Source organism: Hordeum vulgare, chromosome 4H, assembly GCF_904849725.1.
Source record: "Hordeum vulgare subsp. vulgare chromosome 4H, MorexV3_pseudomolecules_assembly, whole genome shotgun sequence".
Classification (NCBI taxonomy): Eukaryota; Viridiplantae; Streptophyta; class Magnoliopsida; order Poales; family Poaceae; genus Hordeum; species Hordeum vulgare.
In genome coordinates, this window is record NC_058521.1 from 98982156 (window position 1) to 98994807 (window position 12652).

At 45.2% G+C, this 12652-nt stretch overlaps 1 long non-coding RNA gene across 1 annotated transcript; it reads right to left on the reverse strand.

Annotated features, from left to right (window-relative positions):
* Positions 1-3483: 3483 nt before the first annotated feature.
* On the reverse strand, positions 3484-11598 carry LOC123446192. Its single transcript, XR_006631264.1, has 3 exons — positions 11530-11598; positions 4773-4835; positions 3484-3565 (listed from the first exon to the last, which is right to left on the reverse strand). It is a non-coding gene; the product is annotated as an uncharacterized LOC123446192 (long non-coding RNA).
* Between the last annotated feature and the right edge of the window lie 1054 nt (positions 11599-12652).

A 12652-nucleotide genomic window follows, 5' to 3' on the forward strand; every position in this document is an offset into this window, starting at 1 on the left:
AGTAAGACTTAGTGCCCAGCAACTGCGGAAGATAGAGAACAAATGAGTTTCGTCCCCTACGCTTCAGCCATAGGTTCTATCATGTATGCAATGTTGTGCACTAGACCAGACGTCAGCTTGGCCATAAGTATGGCAGGCAGGTTTCAGAGTAATCCAGGAGTGGATCACTGGATGGTAGTCAAGAATATTCTGAACTACCTGAAAAGGACTAAGGAAATGTTTCTCGTTTATGGAGGTGACAAAGAGCTCGTCGTAAAAGGTTACGTCGACGCAAATTTTGACACCGATCCAGATGACTCTAAGACACAAACCGGATATGTATTTATTCTTAATGGGGGTGCGGTAAGCTGGTGCAGTTCCAAGAAGAGCATCGTAGCAGATTCTACATGTGAAGCGGAGTACATGGCTGCCTCGGAGGCAGCAAAGGAGGATGTCTGGATGAAGCAGTTCATGACAGATCTTGGAGTTGTGCCGAGCGCACTAGAACCATTAACTCTGTTATGTGACAACACTGGTGCCATTGCCTTAGCAAAGGAACCAAGGTTTCACAAGAAGATCAGACACATCAAACGACGCTTCAACCTCATCCACGACTACGTCGAAGGAGAGGACGTGAATATTTGCAAAGTGCACACGTATCTGAATGTAGAAGACCCGCTAACTAAACCTCTTCCACGGGCAAAACATGATCAACACCAGAACTGTATGGGTGTTCGATTTATTAAATGTAAATCGCATGGCGATGTGAGGACTAGATTATTGACTCTAGTGCAAGTGGGAGATTGTTGGAAATATGCCCTAGAGGCAATGATAAATAGTTATTATTATACTTCTTGTTTAAAGATAATCATTTATTATCCATGCTATAATTGTATTGAATGAAAACATAGATACATGTGTGGATAGATAGACAAAAAATGTCCCTATCAAGCCTCTAGTTGGCTAGCCAGTTGATCAATGATAGTCAAGGTTTTCTGACTGTGTGCAAGTGTTGTGACTTGATAACTGGATCACATCATTAGGAGAATCATGTGATGGACTAGACCCAAACTATGAACGTAGCATATTGATCTTGTCGTTTTATTGCTATTGTTTTCTGCGTGTCAAGTATTTGTTCCTATGACCATGAGATCATATAACTCACTGGCACCGGAGGAATACCTTGTGTGCATCAAACGTCACAACGTAACTGGGTTGCTATAAAGGTGCTCTACAGGTATCTCCGAAGGTGTCCGTTGAGTTAGTATGGATCAAGACTGGGATTTGTCACTCCGTGTGACGGAGAGGTATCTCGGGCCCCGCTCGGTAATACAACATCACACACAAGCCTTGCAAGCAATGTGACTAAGTGTAACTCATGAGATCTTGTATTACAGAACGAGTAAAGATATTTTCCGGTAACGAGATTGAAATAGGTATGCGGATACCGACGATCGAATATCGGGCAAGTAACATACCGAAGGACAAAGGGAATGACATACGAGATTATATGAATCCTTCACACTGAGGTTCAACCGATAAGATCTGCGGAGAATATGTAGGATCCAATATGGGCATCCAGGTCTCGCTATTGGATATTGACCGAGGAGTGGCTCGGGGCATGTTTACATAGTTCTCGAATCCGCAGGGTCTACACACTTTAGGTTCGATGATGTTTTAGTATAGTTGAGTTATATGTGTGGTTACCGAATGTTGTTTGGAGTCCCGGATGAGATCATGGATGTCATGAGGGTTTCTGGAATGGTCGGGAGACGAAGATTGATATATAGGATGACTTCATTTGGTTACCGGATGGTTTTCGGGCATTACCGGGATTGTACCGGGAGTAACAAATGGGTTCCAAAAGTTCACCGAGAGGGGGCAACCCACCCGGGGGACGCCCATTGGCCTTAGGGGTGGCGCACCAGCCCTTAGTGGGCTGTTGGGACAGCCCAAGAGGGCCTATGCGCCAAGAGAAGAAAACCAAAGAAAAAAGGGGAGGTGGGAAGGAAGAGAAGGACTCCACTTTCCAATCCTAGTTGGAGTAGGATTCCTCCTCTCCTCCCTAGACGGCGCACCCTTGAGGGCTTGGCCCTCAAGGCAAGCCTCCTCCCCCTCCCTCCTATATATAGTGGTGGTCTAGGGCTGATTTGAGACAACTTTTTCCACGTGCAACTCAGATCTAGACACCATAGTTTTACCTCTAGATTGTATTTCTGCGGAGCTCGGGCGGAGCCGTGCAGGAGTAGATCCTCACCACCACCGGAGCGCCGTCACGCTGCCGGAGAACTCATCTACTTCTCCATCTTTCTTGCTGGATCAAGAAGGCCGAGATCATCGTCGAGCTGTACGTGTGCTGAACGCGGAGGTGCCGTCCGTTCGGCACTAGATCGGAACGGATCGCGAGACGGTTCATGGGGCTGATCGAGGGACGTGAAGACATTCCACTACATCAACCACATTTCTTAACGCTTCCTGCTGTGCGATCTACAAGGGTACATAGATCCAAATCTCCTCTCGTAGATGGACATCACCATGATAGGTGTTCGTGTGCGTAGGAATTTTTTTGTTTCCCATGCAACGTTGCCCAACAGTTTTTTGCTATATGAGCACTCTTGTTCTGTACCTTGTTCTTTTTGTTAGCATCAATTTACCAATGTTGCATGCTAATGCTAGGGATACTACATCCATAAGTATCAGGGTGCGGTAAATTAGCTAGGGAAATTACATTCATTGGTAAGGGATCTCTTAGTAAATACATACCGATGACATCCACCACTACCACTTGTTAGCTTCATGAAGGATAACTAACAACCCACTACAATTTTAGGTGGATTAGCTGCGAATAAGTGGGATTCCACTAAAAATTGTATAACTCATGCTGGTGGAGAATACGCTACCGCTGCACATGCTGGAGTAAGTCATGGGCTGCCACAACATGACCATCCCGAGCCCTGCAACCTCATGTCGCTCCACACGTTGTTGCTCTTCGAAGTGGTTAAGGAGGAGGCACACTCCCGTCATGGAATAGCGCAAGTGCTCTTTTAAGTACACGTATTTATTCATGACTTAAGAACAATTTCTGCAGAGTAATATATTCATGAATCCATCGTTAGCAACAATTTACAGTTGTTCAGGTAATGACTCCAGAATGTTTTGAATAAAATAGTTCTAGAAGTTAGTTCTCTCCCTGCCTCCCTCCCTGAACTTGAACGTGGTTACTAAGACAATTCTTTTAAGGCGTGCATGACTTGAGGCTCTCATAATACTCTGTTTAAGGCTCTATCTCTTTTTATAGTGGTTACTAAGAATCTCTATAGGCTCCAAAAAAATCAAGTTCTCTCCCTGCCTCCCTCCCTCAATCACATGCTCAGGTAATGTTTTGCAGGTGTTAACCACAACCACAATCACAAGAGAACCAGAAACAAATATTTGTCAAGAGAATCGGAATCTGAAAACTATTATGGTCCTTTTAATAGTAGAGATAATCAAAATTACCTTCCATTATTCTTTCCTTGCCCTTCTAATTCCCTCCTTTTAAGGCACTCTTTGGTTCGAATTCGGATGTATATACCACCGTCTTGATCTGAATAAACAAAGCGAAGTTGATGAAAACTTCAAAAACAAAAGCACACATACATGGAATGCGAGGATGAGGGTTTAGAGTTAGACATGTTCAATCTAGAATGCAGTGCTAGCTCCATCAATACAGATAGGATTTTCCATCATAATAGGTAAATATTTTGAAAGTAATGAAGTGCTAGCTCCATCAATACAAATAGGATATTCCTATCATAATAGGTAAATATTTTGAAAGTAATGTTGTCTACCAGGTAAGCTAAGTACTACCTATATTTGAAAGACATATGTCACGTCCCTGCTACCTCCAAGTACGATGCAATTATTTGATAGCCGGATTAAGAATGTATTCATCTAGCATAGAGGCATCAAACCAAGTCTCACTTAAAACAGTTAAACTGCACCACTCCACAAGTACCGTTGACCTATACTCCCACTCTATCAAGAAACAACATGTTAGGTAAGGAAAATGGAACAATATAGGCATACATTTTTTGCGTACTATCAAAAGGCATTGCACCACACACAAAAGATTCCTTAATATGTACTTTTTTTATATGGACAATCTTATTTTTCAAAAAATAAAAGAAAACCCAATCTTGAACTCCTTATGCATGATTTAGTTGAAAATTATAATCACGAAAATTATCCAATTCAATGGTCAAGAAATACTGTTGCCACACATCTGAGCTCAAATCCTTGAGAAGATAGAGAAGAGTTAGATTCAGGTGAATACATTTAATGCTACAATAATACCTTTAATTTCCAAACAACAAACCAAGAATAACCAAAGTTTTTAGGTTCCAAACTGGCATTTATAGCAGCAAGTATGTAGCAACAGATTGAATACTTGGCAGCTGGCACATAACCTACGAATTTCCAAATATTTAAGCCGTCTACCATTTTTTTTATTTTGCATGAAAACAAATGATATGAAATACACACTATATTTGCCAATGTAACAGCATGATTAATCTCATTCTGGGACCTAAAATATGTTAACCTAAAGAAGCATACAACATAATTTCGTTAACTAAAGAAGCATAAAGCATAATTTCATCATATTGTAACAAATTCTATAGCCACAAGAAAACCCACATCGGATATCGCCAAATTCTACAGCAAAACATATTCTTAGGCTTAAATTCAGAAGATTGCTAGCTATCTTTCAAATATTTCGGCAAGGCGACAAATTTCAAGCAAACAGTTTTTACCTGCTGGAAATGGTGTTGTTCAGCCAGCGCCAAAGTATTTGGAACTTTGTTTACTCGCAACGTCTTTACATTGATTGAGTTCAGAAAACAACGTTAGTCTCTCCAATGCATACCGGTCACCAGCTGCAAGCAAATGCCGAGCCATCAAAGTGGAAACCCAAGTCTTATTTAGACCAGTAAGCTCTTCTATATTGGGCAACTCGTCCCACTACATAAAATGGAGCAAGGCTTGCAAACTAGAATATGATGCTTATTAAATCAGCTCAACTAAAAGAAGGTTTACACAGTATAGGAGAATGCAGTTTTCTTATTGCAAAAGAGTGCATTCATCATTCATCATGTTTTATCATTTTCTTATTTCAAAAGAATGCAATTTTAATGAATAACATATAGGAGCCAGAGATGTCACAGGAAAGCGGGAATGTGTATGATAAAGGAAAAAAGAGGTATGTCTATGCCAATCACATGTCTGCATATAAGGTATACATTAATCTTTCACAACTTATCCTACATAATTCATATCAGTTGTTGAATATGAGAGGACACCGAGGAGTCAATCCACCCTTACCCACCAACCACTGTCTGGTTTTTTCATACGCGACCAAACGGACACTACTAACAACAGTGTTTCCTCTTCCGACGATGATGACAATCTGCCCACGTAACTCCGTATGATGGTTCCCATAGCTGGCAATCTCATGGCCTTTCAGCCAGTGCCGCATGTCAAAACTCCAAGTGGTAGAGATTTAACCCACTAACATATTTTCTGTTAGCATTTGTACATTTTTTAACGAAAGTGGTCCATAAAATGGTTCATCAGGAAATCATTCTCGTGAAGAGGCCTACAATGTTCATCGTGCATCACTTGGAGGAACACATAGCAGCACTAAGCATGATATTGTTTCATGTATAGTGCCGAGGATCAACACCTCACACACTGGTCCTGAACAACTTGCTTCAAGCGCAACCATTACATTAGACAAAAAACAAAAAAGGCGAGACCAATATATAGCACGGCGAAATAGGTTAACACCTCAACAGAAGGCGAAAATCAATGCCCGTCATAGAGAAGCTAGGAAAACAGGAACAAACGAGGAGAGAAATTCCCGTCAAAGAGAAGCCAGACAACATATGACATCAGAGGAGGAGGAACAGAGAAGCGCCCTTAGAAGGGCAGCCTACCAAAACATGTCGGTCGAGGACAAGCAAGATAGGAATAGTTGTAGAAGGGTTGCCTATCAAAATATGACCGACGACGATAAGCAAGAGAAAAACTCCCGTCGAAGAGCACGTGTGCAAAACATGTCACCCGAAGAGGAGCAGAATATGCTAGCTGAGAGAAATGCAAAACTCGTGGCTAGGCGCAACGCCCCTTGCATTGAATCCATAACAATGCCGCGACCAGATGCATCTACCTTAGCTTCCCCAAACCAGATGTCGACCACTCATGCGTTGGCAGTTCGAGAACCTGCCGCTTCATCTCAAGCCCCCTGGTCAGCAAGTAAGGCTGGTCTCGGCTTGGAATCATACGGTAATCCCCCCATCTTTACACTACTTCATATGTCCATGTGTGTTCAACCAGTATTTACCGGCTCACTAACGGTGCAGGCGAGTACCTTAGTCGTACCCTGGGTGATGGTGATCAATAGGAAGAGCCCATTAATGCATCGCAACAAGGCAATTATCAGCGAATATACGACAACCAGAATCAAGCCCATGAGTAGAGGCATGAGACCAGATCACAGCGTAGGTCTAAGCAGCAAGCTGAGAAAGAAGGTATGGTCATAAGGAAGATTCAAGGGAATGCCGTAAAACGAAGGGCACGCGGGAAGAACATACCAGAAGGTAAGAAGTCAGCATTGCTAGATCGTTGTAATGCAAGCTTTGAAGCTAAACGGAGGACTCCCCGCCAAGAGGCAAGTACCTTAGATGTGAACAAATCAGCAACAAGCTCATCTTCACCACCCACAGGAGCTGCTTCACTGGCTTCCCCCCTTCATCGAGCACACCGTCTTACACCATAGGGACCGATGGTAACCCTCTCATCTTTACTCTCCACCATATCACCAGTCACACTAAACCTTCCTCCCCCTTCATAAAGCACGCCGTCTTACCGGCTCAACAATGTTGCAGATGATATGGAAGCCTTCCTCATCGGCATAATGGACGATGGTGCACTCTCCGATGGCCTCATGGATGATGAGTACTACCTATTTGCCGATGAAGGTACTCTGAGGCACCTTTCGCTTCTCATCCATGTATACTATTCTTTTATGATGTGAATCCTATCATGACATGTTACGTCTCGACGATGCTTGTAGGATGCGACACTGATGGCACGGACATCGATCAGCCCGTGGACTCCTCCAACACGGGACCTATCAACCTTTATCCTTTTGACTATGTCTATTCAAACATCCCAGACAGCACACACATCCTGAAGCACGTGGCGAACTGTGACCATTGCAAGGCCAGGAAGTTCCAGTACGAGATGGATGGCTTCTGCTGTCAAAACGGGGAAATAGATTTGGCCCAACCAGAGCCTATTCTAGAGCTGATGAGGTTATGGTCTGGCGCAGATGCAGACTCTCGGCACTTCCGGGAGAGCATTCGGTTCTTCAACGGTCACTTCTCCTTCACTATGCTTGGCGTCAGCATAGACAACAACTATACGAACATGAAGTCTGGGGTATACACGTTTCGGGCGCAGGGCACTATTTACCACAAAGTGCATTCGTTCGGTCCAATAGCTCATCCTGGACATCTGCAGTTGTACTTCTATGACGACGACCCCAGCTTAAGCCATCGCAAGGAGGCTTCTGAGAAATTGGACCAACGCGTTATCAGCAAGTTAGTGGACATCCTCAGGGGCAACCCCTACTCCCAATAGTTTAGAAGTTTGGCTGCCCACAAGGAAAAACTCGAGGAGTACCGCATAGACCTCAACACTGACCAGAAGCTAGATCAACAGAGATATAATAGACCTGTGTCATCCGAGGTGGCTGCGATTTGGGTCGAGGGAAGTGATCTAGCAAACAGGTTCAACTGCAACATTACACTCTATGGAGACAACAACGAGAAGCATAGTATACATGCCACAAATGGCTGTTATGACCCGTTCTCGTATCCCCTATTTTTGCCAAGGGGGAGCTTGGTTGGCATCCAAATATCCCGAAGTGCAATGTCCCTTGGGAGCTTGCACAACAACCAAGACGGAACCACGATAATATTCAGGTTCGCCCGTTTGGTATGCTTATATGCAAAAAAAACATTGTCTATCCTTCCCATATGATACCTAACCTTCTTCTTTCACGTCTTTGCACAGAGGGGAACAACCATTTTTGCGTCTCTGTCAGGGACTACTACTGTTACCGGCTACAGACACGCCCTGCGAAATTCAACCCCATACTTCATGGAGCACGCCTGTTCCAGCAGTGGGGTGTGTAGATGTTCATCAAGATTGAGGGTTGTAGGCTGAAGTGGATCAGGGACCACCAAACACAGATACGTGCCGATCTATATCAAGGCCTTGTGGATAGCATCGCGGTTGGGGAGGTGCGAGCGAGCGCTGTTGATAAGAGGATCGTGCTCCCAGGGACGCATCAAGGGAGCAACCGAGACATGAAGGGGAGGCATATGGACGCTATGGCACTGGTGCAGACCTATGGGAAGCCTAACATCTTTTTGACTATGACGTGCAATCCTAGCTGGGAGGAGATACTGAATGAGCTGCTTCCTGGCCAAACACCCCAGGACCGACCAGATCTTGTCGCACGCGTGTTTAGGGCCAAGTTGGAGACCATGAAAGAGATGTTGTTCAAGAAGCACATCCTGGTTGTTGTGGTAGCGCATGTGTATGTCGTCGAGTTCCAGAAGAGGGGCCTCCCCCATGCGCACTTCCTGTTGATCATGAATAGAGAATATAAACTTGTGGTGCTAGAGCAGTATGACTGCATCATATCCGCAGAGCTCCTGGACAAGCATAAGTATCCAGAGCTCTATGCCATGGTCGTGAAGCATATGATGCACGACCCATGTGGTAATCTAAATCCCAAAAATGTGTGTATGCAAGAATTGAAGTGCAAGAGCCAATACCCATGACCATTCTACCAGAACACCTTATAGGGGAAGGATCCATACCTTGTCTATCGACGGCGGGGCGATGGTTGTCAGGCTAAGGTCCGCCATCAGATGTTGGATAACAGATGGGTGGTGCCTTACAACCCTTATCGGTTGCGGATGTTCAACTGCCACATAAATGTCGAGGTGTGCTCCAACATCAAGGCTGTCAAGTACTTTTCAAATACGTATACAAGGGCCACGATCGAGCTTCAATCAGCATCAACCAGCCCGATGACAAGGGGTTTGTAGTCGAGATTATAAGGTACACCGATGCGAGATGGGTTACTCCACCGGAGGCGATGTGGAGGATATTCGGATTCAATCTTTCCGAGAGTTTCCCGTTGGTCCTACAGTTGCCGCTTCATCTCCCAAATATGCATAGTGTCACGTTCAAAGCAGGAGAGGACCTGACCGATGTCGTCGCCCGTGATAAAGCATCTAAGTCAATGTTGACGGAGTATTTCCTCGCTAATCAGCAACATGTTTGGGCTCGAGATATCCTGTACAAGGACTTCTCGAGAAATTTCACATGGCAGAGAGAAAAGTACTAGAGGCCGAGGAAAAAGCAACACCAAGTAGGTCGAATCATGTCAGCACATCCAGCCGAGGGGGAGCGATACTTTCTGCGAGTGCTTCTCAACCACGTACCAGGAAAGACATCCTACGAGGACCTGAGAACTGTGGACGGTGTGCTATGTGATAGCTTCCGTGAGGCTGCCGAGAGATTGGGCCTCATCGAGGCCGACAACACGCTTGACGAGTCTCTTACAGAGTCAACACAATTCGTGATGCCAACCTCGCTCAGGAGGCTCTTTGCAACAATCTTGGTATTCTGTGAGCCAGGTGACATGCGCGGTCTACGGGATAGGCACCTAGAGGCGATGTCTGATGACTACCGCCGATCACACACCTGCTCAAAGGTAGTGGAGCAGATGGTGTTGCTAGACATCAGGGGCATGCTACAGTCAATGGGCAAAGACATAGCGTTGTTTCCTCTTCCGAGCATCGACGAGACCTATGACACTACTGGAGGCGAGGCCACAGAAGTCACAGAGGAGTCCACCATCGAGGTTGACGCACACGACGCTGCTTTAGCGTCCTCGCTAAACCCTAAGGAAAGGCTTGCATACGATGAGATCCAGCAGTAGATGCTGGTGATGGGGGTGTATTCTTTGTCGATGGCCCGGGAGGCACCGGGAAGACCTTCCTATACAGGGCACTACTTGCAAAGGTTCGGGGGGAGGGCAAGATAGCGGTGGCTACGGCGACATCGGGTGTCGCGGCTACCATCATGCCTGGAGGCAGGACAACCCACTCGAGGTTCAAGATCCCACTCAATATTGAAAATGGCGCGTCGTGCAGCTTCACCAAGCAAAGTGGAGCGGCCACGCTCCTGCACATGGCTTCCCTCATCCTATGGTACGAGGCCAACATGACAAAGCGGCAAGTTGTTGAGGCACTAGATAATAGCATGCGGGACATTATGGGACGACGACACCAACCGTTCAGGGGGAAAACTGTCGTGTTCGGTGGGGACTTCAGGCAGGTGCTTCCAGTCATGAGGAAAGGGTCACGGGGTCAGATAATCGATGTGACCCTATGAAGTTTGTACCTTTGGAAGGGTATGCGTCAACTAAGGCTCGTCACAAACATGAGGGCGCATAACGACCCGTGGTTCGCAGATTACTTGCTAAGGGTAGGCAACGACACCGAAGAAACCGACGAGGAAGGCAACATAAGGCTCTCTCAAGACATTTGTGTGCCGCCAACAGGAGACAATGTTGACCTAGAGAAGCTAATCGACCATGTATTTCCTGCTCTAGACCACAACATGTCTGATCCAAATTACATGACATCTCGAGCGATCCTCTCCACCAAGAACGAGAACATTGATAAGATAAACACATGCATGATAGAACGCTTCCAGGGCGAAGAGAAGATCTACCATAGTTTTGATAGTGCAGAGGATGACCCACACGGCTACTATGCCCCCGAGTTCCTCAACAACCTGACACCCAACGGGCTGCCACCGCATGCCCTCAAACTAAAATAAATTGCCCCATTATACTATTGAGAAACATTGATCCAGCTAATGGGTTATGTAACGGCACAAGGCTTGTGGTCCGTGGTTTCCAAAGGAACGCCATCGATGCAGAAATCATGCTAGGACAACATGCTGGTAGGAGGGTGTTCCTTCCTTGGACACCTCTGTGTCCATCCGATGATGATATCTTCCCTTTCAAGTTCAAGAGGAAGCAGTTCCCTATTAGGCTCAGCTTTGCCATGACGATCAACAAGGCGCAAGGACAGACCATATCGATTGTCGCGGTGTACCTACCGGACCTGATTTTCTCTCACGTTAGCTCTACGTTGCATTGTCTAGAGCCATCGCAAAGAGGAACATTAAGATTCTCGCCATAATGACGATGGCAAGGGTAAAGGCAAGGGCAAGGAACAAAGCAAGAATTCAAAGAAGCGAAAAAGATCCGAGCCCTTATTAACGACCATGAAGAACATAGTATACAAGGAAGTCCTTAGCACATAAAGTAGCCGGATCAAATTATACCAACTGAAGGTAAAGTATGTTCAGATCTGCACTACAACCACATAACTATAGATCTTAATGCACACTAACCTGAGTTTTTTTGCTGTGTAGTACTCGAGGGAGCATTGTCAGTCTTCAAAAACCATGATTATTCCTTTCACGACATCTGCCCATCCTATACTTTGTCAAAGCTGCACCTATTCAAGCTGGAAATAACAAGAGACGGCATGAAGGTTCGACCAAATACAGGAGGAAGATGCATTGATAGTGACTTGATAAAGAAGAACAAAAATACTAACTATTGTCTTGTTGCCAAAATTTAGGTTGTTTTGTTATTACACAACCACTTATTTGTGAGTGTGATATTATCAATATGAATCGTGTGGATCTCTATTAAAAATGCTCAGTATCTCCATGGTGGCGTTGAGGTTCCTCTCTGACATGGGTCTCTCCCAACCTAACAGCAGAACCAATAATAAGCATGCATTCAGACTAAACATATGGATGCCAAACTCGTACTAAAACATGAACTAACAGGGAGGGCAATAGAGTAAGTACCATAAGCTTATATCTTGACATTTCTCAAACATCAACTTGTTTCCTTGCTTTCCCAAGCTCTATCCCCTGACCCTGCTCGCAAAGTTCAGCGAGCAGAGAGTTTCGCCCACGTCATTCTCATTGGGGATAAATTGAACAAACATCAAAGTTTTGGAGTCTCCACCTGCGGTGCTTACATGCATTATTACAGAAAACCAAAGGACATGTTCCTGCAAGTTTGAATATGTTGGGGAATGATACGTCTCCGTCGTATCTACTTTTCCGAACTCTTTTGCCCTTGTTTTGGACTCAAATTTGCATGATTTGAATGGAACTAACCCGGACTGACGTTGTTTTCAGCAGAATTGACATGGTGTTGTTTTTGCGCAGAAATAAAAGTTCTCGGAATGACCTGGAAATATACGAGGAATTTTTGTGGAATATATAAAAAATACTGGCGCAACAATCAACTCGAGGGACGGAGCCAGGAGCTCACAAGCCCATCAGGCCCGCCCCCCTGGCCGGGGCTGGCAGGCTTGTGAGCCCCTCAGAGCTCCGCCGCCCCAATTCCAGCTCTATATAACCTCTTTCGTCTGAAAAAAAATCAAGGAGAAGAGTTCATCGCGTTTTACGATACGGAGGCGCCGCCAGCTCCTGTTTTTCCTCTGGAGGGCAG